General features: G+C 48.9%; 1 long non-coding RNA gene across 1 annotated transcript; it reads left to right on the forward strand.

Annotated features, from left to right (window-relative positions):
• Positions 1–392: 392 nt before the first annotated feature.
• Positions 393–4,412, forward strand: LOC119316696. Its single transcript, XR_005153190.1, has 4 exons — positions 393–719; positions 810–904; positions 2,635–2,794; positions 4,117–4,412. It is a non-coding gene; the product is annotated as an uncharacterized LOC119316696 (long non-coding RNA).
• Positions 4,413–13,960: the final 9,548 nt, after the last annotated feature.

The raw sequence follows: 13,960 nt of genomic DNA on the forward strand, positions 1-13,960 counted from the left end.
GCCGACTGGTGGGCCCCGCACTACAAGAAATCTGTTAATCCATGACGGATTTGTGGTGACGTTCTTGAAAACCATCACAAATACAGCACCGGTCCCTCCGGGTCGTCACAGAAATCGTCACGGATCAACAGGATGCGAATGGCCACTAAAATGATGCCCCATCATGACGGACAATGAAAGACTGTCATGGAAACTGTCATGGACAGACCATGTGGACCTAAGCCGGACCGTCACCAATGACTCATACTGATGTGGCATGTATCCGGTGTGATGCGTATGCTGAATCCTGATTGGTCAATCCGCCATTATCGCGGATCGCGTATCACAACCATCCACTCCCTCAGATCACACGGTAGGCACATGGCCCAACGGTGGTTGAGTGGCTCCACCACCGCTGCTCCCCATCTTCTTCTCCATCCTCCGTCCCCCAATTCAATACTATCCATCTCCCTCTCCCTCGTCCGCCGCCACCACCGGCAACCTCGGTGCCCCTCTCCCTAACAGCCGCCGCCCCCACCTCTCCCCCATCCCCCGCTCTCACCTTCTCTCCTTAAACTAGGCGGCCCCCAGAACGAGCAGGCCGAGGCGCTTCCCGATTTGCGGCGCTGCTTCCGGATCCGCCAAGCAGCGCCAGAGGTCGGCTCCTTCTTCGCGTTGTTCTGCGCCAAGATTGGCCTCCCCTTCCTTTTCCGCGTGGTCCATGGCGCTAACCCCGGATGGTACCGCCTCTCCGGTTCCCAATCCCACCCCTAAATCGATGGATGGATCTCCATGGCTGATGTGTTTTCCTACTACTTGGTTGGTCGTAGGTGAGGCACTCAATACCATGGCCGGATGGAGGTTGGGTGATTTCCTTCCCTGACCTCGCGGCCTAGCCACTCCACCGCGAGCTTCTCGCCCCCAGGTTGTTATTCCCCTGCTCGCTCCTTCCCTCTTCCTCTCTATGGATTGGTTGCTGCTGCATGCTTGCTGCTCAAGTACCAGTCATCTCTTGTGTTGGTGCTTCTGCTGTGTGGATTTGTTGATATTATTGATATTGCTTAGCTAGTGTGGATGACTGGATGTGGGTGCGTGACTGTGCTCAACATATTAGAATATTTTTCAAATAAAAATAACAATTAGTGCTCAAGTAATAATTTATGGGTTGAGTTCTGCGCATAGTTAAATGTAGTAGCAGCATACAGTTTTCACTGTGCACACTGCCGAGCATGCATTTTTGTATGTAGAAATCTCAAATCTTTGTAACACAACACTTGCTGGCATTGGGTAAATGACTTGCCTTCCATTAACTACAGTCTTGCATTTTTATAAAAAGAAAAAAGATTATCTCTTGCATGCAAGTGTACTCTGTGAGATAGTAATACATTCACGTGTATGTGTAGTTCATTGGGCCTGTAGCTCACTAGTTTGTGTTTCCGCTGTAATGTTTACCTCTGCTATCATGATGATACTTCTCGTTCGAAGAATTAGTATTTTAAAATTTTAGTGTCCACCTAACATCAGTACCTTGGAATATACTGCCTGTTGGAAGGATCATTTTATATCCTGAACATTTGCTATTGCAGCTGCTCTTTAGCTACATAGCTACATAATATCAAATTTGACTTGAACTTTATATGTTTATATTACATGGCAAGTTGATTGTGTAGCCTATGTACAGAAGCTCAGGTGTAGATAAGTTCAGAAAGATGTCTCGTTTGGCAAGAGTGTGATGAAGTAATGTGGAATTGCTCTGAACCTTTAATACATTTATGTGTGGAATCTGTTATTAATTTGTACAACATCAGCACTAACACTTTAATGGTATCGATTCAGTATCTTAACTACTGGGCCACCAGTCAGCCATTAATCTGTGTCCGTACAACATCAACAGTGAAACTTTTATATTATTGATTCAATATATCTACAACATCAGTACTGCCGAGCATGTATATTTTTCCTGTAGAAACGACTTCTTCCAATAACTACAATCTTGCACTTTTCTAGAAAAATAATCTGATCTCTTGTGTGCACATGTTCTCTGCGATACTAATACATCCATGTGTATGGGTACTACTGGGGCCTGTAGCTCACTAATTTGTGGTTCCCTGTAATTATTTACCTCTGCTATCATGCTGGTTTCGGCTTTGTAGTAAGGTCCTCGACATATACTTCTTGTTCAAAGAATTAGCACTTCAATTTTTTGTTCGCCTACATAACATCAATACCTTGGAATATACTTCCTGTTGGAAGGATTACCATTTTGTATTATGGACATTTGTCATTGCAGCTCCTCTTTTGCTATATAACATCAAATCTGGACTTGAACTTTAAATGTTTAGATTATATGACAAGTTAATTGTGCTACTTTTTATTCGCCGGTGTTAGTTACTATGAAGTAGCTGACTGGAGCCAACGATGGATGCTTAGCCTCTAGTTATAAGGATTACCTGCTGCTTTTGCTACCTCTTCTGTTCCCTGAATGAATGGTCCTGCTGCTTTCTCGCATGCGATTTCTGTTTCTCTTTTTCTTGGACAGCGTTTTTCTCTCTTAGAATCATATTCTGGTCAGGCTACTTGTGCTGTCAAATTTCAACTATTTATTAGGGTTGATTTCTATGCCACTAATGCCTACTGCCTTGTCCACCCATCCAGCGGCGTACAAGACGCCCTCCTCGATGCAGCCGTTCCCAACGAGCTCTCTTTGCCGGAAGAGGTGTAGAAGCAAGTCAAGCACCCACTTGGCCCCTGCATCCTGTCCTACATCGCCTGCACGAGCTCACTGATGGCTGCGTCCTCCTTACCTACTAGCGTGGTGAGCCTCTCCCCACTTTACCCCAAATCTAGATGATATTTGCAATCTGAATACAGATCATGTTTTGGTTCAGTTTAGAGGCGGATTCAGTTGCTGAGATGAATATGTGAGCTTGATTAGTTGCTCATGGTTTTGTGGATCTGATTCTCTTGCACTGTTACACATAATTTAATTAGGGCAAGCTAATGCTGATCCACACAATATGGTATAGCTTTTTTCTAACATGCACCGTTCTTGATGTTGCTTTCGTATTGATATTTTGGGAGTTAATTTGCCAGTTCCAGCTTGTTAGATATAAATTTAGCTTCAACTGTGTATCTTGCTAGAAAGGACTTGTTTTATAGATGCGTGTATGTAGTACTTGAGAGAAAACCTAAAAAACTGTACTTTTATCATCAACATCTTAGAACTGTAAGTGTCTATTTTGTTTATATTGCTATATGCTATTATTGTTACTTGGATTTTTATTTCCTGTCAAGTAACTATATTTTTGCTTGAACAGATGTAGACTTTAATTATGCTCTTGTTGTTTTCTTGTTAATACAAAAGCAACAAGTTCCCTATTCTAAAATAGTATTTAGGATTCAGATTGTGTTGGACATCAATAATTCTGTACATGGTAACTGAACTCCCTTCTGTTCAATATCCTATCCCACACTACATATATGATACATCAATTATCAATTATTTTCATAACAATGGTAACCCCTTTTCATGGTTGAAATGAACATTTTCACCATGGCAGTCTGCTTTCTCTATCATAGATTGGAACTGTGGATACATTACGGTATGATTGATTGTTGTCCGAGAAGCTACTATCCTTTTTGCTGTTGTGGGAAGGTAGGACTAGCTGTGATATTATTATTCTCCCATAGCATAATAATCTTATTAAGATGAAATTTTTTGTTCCCTTTTCGTTTTGATGTTTGCCTTTGTTACCAGAATTAAAGTATTGCTTGTGTTATTTATTTTCGGCAATGGGTACGGAAGTGCCTCCCTGGACTTACTTTTTATACTTTTCTTAGTTTCACATACTTCATGTTTCACGGCACATGAGGGGGTTTTCATTGCATGATTCGAGTTTAGTGTAGTGATAGCTTAGGACTTCTAGTCAAATAAGCACAGTGGAGTTTACTACCAACTATTGATCTATGTATGCTCATCATTCCTTTTTGTTGCCATCAGTTGTTTCTTTTCACATGAATGATTTTGTTTCACTACTTTGCATCATGGCAGAGAAAAAATATAGAACTTGATAATGTGTAGTAAGCTGCTTCCAGTTTCTACTTCTATTTTAACCTACTGACTATAATATTTTATAGTGTGACATATTTTTCATCATGTGGCAACTATTGGTTTATGGGAGCATTTTCAACAACAAAGACATGGCGAGCGGATCCACGGCCAGGAATGCGGGGTCCCCTGGTTGTCCAACGAGCATTGTGCTTTGCTTGATGGGTGTGGTGCTAGTTGTAGAGTAGCATAGTGTTCTCCGAGACATGCTTGTAGAATTAATCTTTTTTGGGTTCTTTTTTTTGCTCCTGTACAGGTGTATTTTTGGGTGTGTTTATGTAATTTTTTGTTTTAAGGACTTGAACATATATTTTCTGTTAAATTATTATGGGCTTAAAATTTCCATGGACAAGAGATATGCGTGATGAGCTAATGTCCTGGACTGAGAAATTAGTGGGCCTTCCTTGAAATTAATGGGCCTAAATTCAAATTGGCTTGATTACTATATGGGCCACCACTCTTGGGGAGTTGAAATTTAGTGGGCCAAAATTTTAGATGGGCTGATTACAACATGGGCTGCCAGGTTAGATCCATGTCAGATGATGACGTGCTAGACAAGCTAACGCCGTTATGAGAATGCCAGTTAACTGCCATCGATGACTGTTAAAAACCGTCATGGTCCGTGACGGTTTTCCATGATCCGTCATGGAGTGTGCTATGGTTAAATTATGACGCGATATACATGACGGAATTCAAATCCGTCACGTATGCCTCTCGATGACGGACTTGCGCAAGTCCAAGACAGACTGAAACCGTCACGTATTAACAGATTACTTGTAGTGCCGCCGACTGGCTAGGTACGGAGCCGACAGGCCGCGTCCGCCGCGGGCGGGTCTTGTCGGCTGCTGATTACTGTAGCCGTGCTTCTAATGACGCGGGCTTCATCATGGAGTCGTGGCAACAGCCCCGCCGCCTGGCGGGCGATCACTATTGCCACTCTCCGTCACATCTGGTTAATGGCGCGTGGGCCCCGGGAGAGGAGCTGGCCGACTCTCGAGGGCCGACTCCCGATGGGTCCGACTTGTGGCGCACTTGCCATCTTCTGGGATCCCGCTGGTCGGTAGGACCCACCGCCCAAAGGTCGTACAGACAAGCCGTCGTGGGCGCAGGATTCGGTCCACCGGTGCTGATGTCAGGGCCAACATGGCGACAGTGCCACGCCGCACGGAGATCTCCGCGGGTACGGCGTGTTGTGACCATGCTTGCCTTTGGAAAGGGGTGGGAGTAGTCTTCACTGTAGCCACTCCCCTGTCCTGTCCCTCTTGATGAGGACATGGGGTTTTGCTGGAGTCGTGGGCCGACTCCCCAAGGCCGGCTTCTCTGGAAGTCGCCAGTCAAGAGTCGGCTTATCCTGAAGTCGCCCCCGGGACTCAGCCGTGAGTGGGCAGTCGGTCGCCTTGCCGCCGACTTCTCAGAAGGCGGCTCTTCGTCCTGGGGTCTTGAGGGGTGCAGCCTGTCCCGATGTCTTGAAAGGTTCCGGGGCTCGGGTTAGCCTACCCGTGGCCCATTACTCCGACAGTAGTCCCCGAAGCTGGTGAGGCGCCGCAGACGATCGGCCGAGAAGCCTCAGGAGTTTCTCTTTTCCGGGTGCTTGACACATGGTTCTTGTTTGATTTCTACCGGGCCGACTAGAAGGATTCGGACCCGCCCAACTCTGACTTGCACAGTATTTCGAACGTCATGGCGGGATCCAATTGGCGTGCGGGCTAAGCTTCTAGGCCGCCGCTCGTTCCGGGCCTGTCACGTGGCAACGCGTGGCTGGGCCAGTCTGCCAGCCTACGTGCGTGACGGGACAGGCCCGTAGGGGGGGGGGGGCGCCATTACCGTGCCCCGGCGCTCGAGCGGATCCGCTGTGGCCCGAGCGGACGGTTGGGATTCTTGTGAAGTTACTGCGCGCAGTAACGTTGTCGTGGAAACGTGGGGTTCGTGGGGCCGTGGGCGCAGTAAATCCCACGACCGCCCCCTCGTCTTCACAGCCCATGAGGCTATAAGTAGGGGGAGGAGGGGGCACGGCAGAGCACGCGCGCCCCTCCTTCCCACTACTCCTTGCTCTTCTCCTTCTTCTTCTTCCTCGCCCCGCCGTGCGCCCAAGCTCTGATGAATGCCGCGGTGATTAGCTCACAATGAGTTCTTCTTCTGCCGCCGCGCCTCCCTCGGTGCGTTCCGGCACCTGGGACGGCTCAGAAGTTCACAACGACCATATCGAGTTCCTTCACAAGACTCGTCGGCTCCCCGGCGAAGACTACATGCGGGTGCGTCTTGCACCGAGGGAGTAGATTTCCCCAGCGCCGGAGGAGGGCGAGTGGGTCATCTTCCGCTCGCACTACCTGCGCGAATTGGGGCTGCCGGCGAGCAGCTTCTTCCGCTCTTTTCTGGAGTTCTACGGCCTCCAGCCGCACCACCTCACTCCCAACACGGTGGTGCTGCTGTCCGCCTTCGTGGCCTTGTGCGAAGGCTTCCTCGGAGTCCTCCCAACCCTCGAGCTCTGGGGGAGTTCTTCTACTGCAAGCTCGGCACCCAGGCTGCGGGCGTGCCGGCTCAATGCGGCGCGTTCATCGCCGGGCGGAGATCGGGAGCCAACAACCCCTTCCCCACCATCAATGGCAGCGATCATACTTCTACGTGAAGAGCGTCTTCGCGGGGGGCGATTGTGTCAGGACCCCGACTCAATGTCACATCGATCTAGCCGGTAACACCTCATATCACTTTGGGCCTCACGCACGGTATCCCCACGGGTGTCGCCTTACCTTTGCCCGGGACCGTTTGCGCCTTTTGGCTCACGTATATGATAGTGTCGCTAGCATCCATATGATAAGGAGCCCGGGCTGACATGACTAGTCGTAAACCCAAAGTGGCACAGACTTACAGGGACAGGCATCCATGACCCAGCTTCGAACGTGTCGGTCATCAGCAAGTGGGTCCGGGCTGTAGCACTGGGCTAGCAGGACTCCGGTAAACCGGGCTGTAGCGGGCTAACAGGACTCCGGTACTCAAAGCGTGACATTTCCCCGAAGGGACAGACACAGGAACGAAGAAGGACACATGCCGGCCAGCCTAGGTGTTCCAGAGCAGTAGCAAGCTACCATGGCTCAGCGGTAACACTAGGAGACATTTCCCGGTAAGAGAGGCTACTAAAGATAAACAACTAGATAGTCAGATCCCACACATACCAAGCATTTCAATCATACACACAATATGCTCGATATGTGTAAATACAACGAAGCATCACAACATGACTCTACGACACAAGTATTTATTCATTAGGCTCCGAGGAGCGAGATATTACAAACAGGGGTCTCATGACCCAACAATCAGAGCATACAAATCAAAGCACAAGCGGAAGCTATCATGTCTGAGTACAGACATCTATAAATGAAAAAGGCTGAGAAGCCTGTCTATCTACCAGATCCTGCCGAGGGCACAAGATCGTAGCTGAGGTATCAAGCTAAACGTCGAAGTTCACGTGGAACTACTAGTGAGACTGAAGTCTCTCTGCAAAAACATAAAATAGGCAAACGTGAGTACAAATGTACCCAGCAAGACTTACATCAGAGCTAACTACATATGCATCATTATCAACAAAGGGATGGTGGGGTTTAACTGCAGCAAGCCAGCTTTGACTCGGTGGCTATCCTGAACTACGACTGCAAGTAACTCTTTTTGAGGTGGCGCACACGAGTCCACATATTCACCATATCAATACACCACTATGGATCCGCTCCCGTCTCCCTACGAGAACGCCATCCATAGCACTCACGCTTATCTTGCGCATTTTAAAGTATCCACTTTCACTTGTCTATGAACTGATATAAGCAACCCAGAAGTCCTTTACCGCGGACACGGCTACTCGAATAGATGATGTTAACCCTGCAGGGGTATACTTCTTCATACATGTTTCCACCACTTAGCGTCTGCACACGACATGTGCTCGGCAGACTTCAAGCGAAAGCCGACGTGGGTGTAGACCACGACCTACCTAAACACTCAAGTCTCTAGTCCAGGTTTATCGCCTATTCGGGTTCCATCCATGAGGAGATCCGGCCGGAGTTTCGCTCACAGCCCCAAACGATGTGAACAGGGTTCCCGAGATACCAAACGGGCATCCGGTACACCGTGCCACGTACCTACCGCATCACAGCCCACCCCTACGGTCAGCGCTGTCCACGGCCTCCAGTAAGCTACAAACACCAGAAACTACTTGCAACTCCTGGACAGAGGACTAGGGTGAATAAGAAGTCGAGCGGGGTCATATTTCAGGGCCCAATGTATGGTAGTAGCTGAATCATGGATCACAAACACAGAACTCAGTTCCTGAGGACGGCTTCAATGAGACAACCCACCATGTACTCCTACATGGCCTCTATACCAACACTGTCAGGACCCCGACTCGATGTCACATCGATCTAGCCGGTAACACCTCATATCACTTTGCGGCCTCACGCACGGTATCCCCACGGGTGTCGCCTTACCTTTGCCCGGGACCGTTTGCGCCTTTTGGCTCACGTATATGATAGTGTCGCTAGCATCCATATGATAAGGAGCCCGGGCTGACATGACTAGTCGTAAACCCAAAGTGGCACAGACTTACAGGGACAGGCATCCATGACCCAGCTTCGAACGTGTCGGTCATCAGCAAGTGGGTCCGGGCTGTAGCACTGGGCTAGCAGGACTCCGGTAAACCGGGCTGTAGCGGGCTAACAGGACTCCGGTACTCAAAGCGTGACATTTCCCCGAAGGGACAGACACAGGAACGAAGAAGGACACATGCCGGCTAGTCTAGGTGTTCCAGAGCAGTAGCAAGCTACCATGGCTCAGCGGTAACACTAGGAGACATTTCCCGGTAAGAGAGGCTACTAAAGATAAACAACTAGATAGTCAGATCCCACACATACCAAGCATTTCAATCATACACACAATATGCTCGATATGTGCAAATACAACGAAGCATCACAACATGACTCTACGACACAAGTACTTTATTTAAGGCTCAGGGAGCCATACATAACATACACAAAGGTACGGGTCTCACGACCCAACATACAAGTCATACAGTCATACAAACCAGCAGCGGAAGTAACTTATCTGAGTACAGACAACTAGTAAAATAAAAGAGGCTTGGGAAGCCTAGCTATACTACGTGGTCCTTCACAAGCTCAGGGTCACCACCTGGGTCTTTAGCCTACTCGTTGATGTCAACGTCTACATAGAACCCATCAGAAGGGGTTGCAGCGTCTTCTGTAAAAATGTAGATTATAGCAACATGAGTACAAGGGTACTCAACAAGTCTTACATCAGATCCTACATACATGCATGTTATCAAGAAGGGTTGGTGGAGTTATTGCAGCAAGCCAGCTTTGACTCTTGGCTAGGCTATCCTACGATACTCCAACTTGAAATGGTTTTGCGCACACGAGTCCACTACTCACCACTTCAATACACCACCGAGGATCCACCTCCGTCTTCCTACGGAAGAGCCATCCTCGGCACTCACTCTTATCTTGAGGCTTTTAGTAGTTTCCATTTACTTGTCTATGAACTGTATAGGCAACCAAGTAGTCCTTTACCGCGGACGCGGCTATTCGAATAGATCATGTTAACCCTGCAGGGGTGTACTTCTTCATGCACGCTCTCACCACTTATCGTCGTTTACACGACATGTACTCGGCAACCTTCAAGCGGAAGCCCAACGTGGGTGTCGGCCACGACCTACCTAATCACCTAAGCCTCCAGTCCAGGTTTATCGCCTATTCAGGTTCCATCCGCAGGGAGTCCGGCCGAGGTTTCCCATACGGCCCCGAACGATGTGAACAGGGTTCCCGAGATACCTAACGGGTATTCGGTACACCCGGCCACGTACCTACCGCATCACAGCCCACCCCTACGGTCAGCGCTGTCCACGGCCTCCAGTAGGCTACAAACACCAGAAACTACTTGCAACTCCTGGACGGAGAACTAGGGTGAATAAGAAGCCGAGAGGGTCCATTGGTTTCGGGCCCAATGCATGGTAGTAGTTGATTCTTAAATCACACATACAGATCTCAGTGCTTAAGGTCGGCTTCAATGAAACAACCCACCATGTACTCCTACATGGCCTCTCATCGATACCTTTACCAAATCGTGTTCACCACACCACTCTTATTACCGACATAATCATTTCACTCTAGCCCATCACCCAGATGAACCAGACCTGACACGACTCTAAGCATAGCAGGCATAGCAAGGTAGGAACAACACATACATATGGCTCAATCAACTCCTACACATGCTAGTGGGTTTCATCTAGTTACTGTGGCAATGACAGGTCATGCAGAGGAAATGGGTTCAACTACCGCAGCACACAGCAGTTTGAATCGCGTTGTCTTAATGCAGTAAAAGAGAGCAGGAGCGAGAACATGGGATTGTATCGATATGATCAAATGGTTGGTTGCTTGCCTGATGGTTCGATGCACGGATACGATTCTTCGTTAGGGTAATCACGGTACTCCTCGGAGGCAGAACCTGTCGCAAAGGACATCGATACACAACATCACCAAACAATGTGCAACAATATGATGCATGCATGAAACATGGCAATATGAGTGTGTTGGGCTAATGCAACTAAAACCAGAAGGGTTTGAACAAATTTGAATCAAGGATTCAAATTTCAAATTCAAATATGGCCTTTTAAAGTGCTTTTCCTTGTTCTGCTTGAAACATCAATTTAACTTGTTTGATCATGCATGAAAATAGTACAGATGGATAGATTGGATTTTTCTGATCATTTTTCATATATAATTTGCCCAATTTGGAGTTACAGAATAAAAGTTATGAATTTTTGAAGTTTAAATAATATTCTGGAATTTCCTGATTTAAATTAAATCCAGAAATTATAATTAGTGCGCCAGCATGACGTCAGCATGACGTCAGTGGTCAACTGCGGCTGTCTGGGGTCAAACCTGACGTGTGGGGGCCACACGTCAGTGACAGGGGGGTTTAACAGGGTTAAATTAATCCTAATTAGGGATTAGTGGCGCTGGGGCCCACTGGTCAGTGTCAGGGGGTTAACTAACAGTGGTTAGCGCTAATCCTAATTAGCTACAGGGCTGGGCCCACCTGTCAGGGACTCAGGGGGGTCCTGCCGTGGTCAAAGTGGGTCAAACCCACCGGCGACGTGACGCCGGCGAGGCCCGAGACGGCGGCGCGATGCGGGATCGCTTTACAGGGCACGGGCGAGGCCGTTCTTGGGCTCGTTGGAGAGCTCTTGCTCCCGCGCGTCGAACGGTGGTGGTGGCCGAGCCTGGGGTGGCCGGTTCCGTCGACGGCGAGCTCGTGAGCGGCGGCCGGAGTTCGGGTGCGGTCGGAGTCGGCGTTGCAGGGGGTTTGGGGAGGCGTTGGTGCGTGCTGCGTGCTCCTAGTGAGGCGTGGAGCACGATAGTGTGCTCGGTTGGGCGCTACGGTGACCGTGGCCACGACGGCGACATCGCCGGTGGCGTGGAGCTCTCGGCCAAGGTGGGGCTAAGGCCTAGAGGTCGAAAGAGACCAGGGGAGAAGGGGGAAACGACTCGGGGGCTCACCGCGGTTGCAGTGGGCGTCGAAGCGGGCTCGGAGACGCGCTGGAGACGGCGAATTCGACGGCGATGATGGTCGGAGCCCGAAGAGGGGAACGGCGACGTGGCGGCGATGCAGGGCTTCCGGAGGCCCGTGAAGCGGTGGGGAGGAAGAGGGGGTTGTGGCGGAGCTTCTGAGCTAGTCGGGGGAGCGAGGGGTGGCCGGAGACGGCTGCTGTGGCGAACGGCGGCGACGGTGGTGTTCGGCCGTGAGAGAGAGAGCGAGGGAGAGGAGGAAGAGCCGAGGGCGAGTGAGAGAGAGCAGGGGGGAGGCGTGGCGTCGTCCAGGGGCATCGAGGCGAGGAGGGGAGGGCAGGCAGGCAGGGAGAGAGGTGGCGTGGCGCGGTGGCGCGCGCGCGCGCCGGCCACACTCCCCTCCCTCTGTCGGGACGAAGACGACAGAGGAGGGAGACGGGCTGGGCCGCCTGCTGGCTAGGCCGGCCAGCTGGATGGGCTGCACAGGGAGGAGCCCAGGTAAGCTTCTCCCTTTTATTTTTTTCTGTTTTCTAATTTCTGACATTTGTTTTGATTTAAATAATATATTAAATCATTTATTTAACTTATGCCAATTTTTGCAGGGGCTAGATATATTATTCCAGAGCTCCTTTATAATTGGCATAATATTTGGACATATATTAATATATATAGAAATATATTTCCAATGCAAATATTTATGCATTAATTCCAAATGCCCAAAATAAATGTCCATGAGCCACTAAAAATATTGGTTTGATTTTTATCTCTGTCCAATATTTTCAGAGAGCAACATGAGCATTTTCTTGGACCCTTTTGGAGAAATTTTTATTTGGGTCATTTTCAAAATGATTCTGAGGGTTTCACAGATCCCCATTTCAAGTTTCTGATGAAAGAGTAAACATGATGCAACACTCTAATGCATGACTAGCTAGGGTGTGACAACTCACCCCCACTCAAAAGAATCTCGCCCCGAGATTTGGGTTCCTCCGGGAAGAAGGCGGGGTACTCAAGTCGAAGACGATCCTCCCTTTCCCAAGTTGCTTCATCCTCAGAATGGTGCGACCATTGTACTTTGAGAAACTTGATGTTATGACGTCGAGTGGTACGCTCGGCCTGATCGAGGATACGAATGGGGTACTCTCGATATGTAATATTATCTTGGAGATCAAGCGTTTCGTGGTCCACTTCACGGATAGGATCCGAGAAGCAACGCCTGAGTTGAGAAACGTGAAAGACATCGTGGACTCTGGAGAGGTGCGGAGGTAGTTCCAACTGGTAGGCAACTTCTCCTCGTTTGGCGAGAATGCGAAAAGGTCCAATGTAACGAGGAGCCAATTTGCCTTTGATACCGAAACGATGGGTTCCCTTCAGAGGGGTGACCCGAAGATAAGCCTTCTCGTCAACCTCGAAAGTCATAGCCTTATGTTTTCGGTCATATTGACTCTTTTGACGTGATTGGGCTGTTTTAAACTTTTCACGAACGATGCGAACTTGTTCTTCTGCTTCCTGAATCATATCCGGGCCGAAGAATTGTCTTTCCCCGGTCTCTGACCAGTTAAGGGGTGTTCGACACCGTCGTCCATAGAGAACTTCAAAAGGGGCTTTACCCAAGCTAGTTTGATAGCTGTTGTTGTAAGCGAATTCGGCAAATGGAAGGCACTTCTCCCAGTCCATTCCGAACGAGATAACAGAGGCTCGAAGCATGTCTTCTAGAATTTGGTTGACGCGTTCCACTTGACCACTCGACTGAGGGTGGAAGGCGGTGCTAAAGGAGAGACGAGTTCCCATAGCATTTTGGAAACTTTCCCAAAATCGAGAGGTGAAAAGACTTCCTCGATCCGAGTTAATTTCCAAAGGAACACCATGAAGGGACACTATTCGGGAGATGTATAAGTCTGCCAGCTGACTAGCGGTTATACTCTCACGAACAGGTAGGAAATGGGCTACTTTGGAAAGACGATCGACCACGACGAAAATAGCATTATTCCCTCTCTTGGTCCTGGGAAAACCGGTAATGAAATCCATACCAATTTTATCCCATTTCCATTCAGGAATAGCTAAGGGTTGAAGGGTGCCAGCAGGCCGTTGGTGCTCTGCTTTTACACGACGACAGACGTCGCAATTTGCAATATACTGAGCAATTTCTCTCTTCATCCTAGTCCACCAGAACCTCTGGCGTAGGTCCTGATACATCTTAGTACTACCGGGATGAATGGTGAGAGGAGATTCATGAGCTTCCTTAAGGATCAAATGCCTCAGGTTTCGCACTTTGGGAACCACTAGTCGATTCCCGAAGTATACGACCCCTTGA

This window comes from Triticum dicoccoides, chromosome 6A, assembly GCF_002162155.2.
Source record: "Triticum dicoccoides isolate Atlit2015 ecotype Zavitan chromosome 6A, WEW_v2.0, whole genome shotgun sequence".
NCBI classification, from domain to species: Eukaryota; Viridiplantae; Streptophyta; class Magnoliopsida; order Poales; family Poaceae; genus Triticum; species Triticum dicoccoides.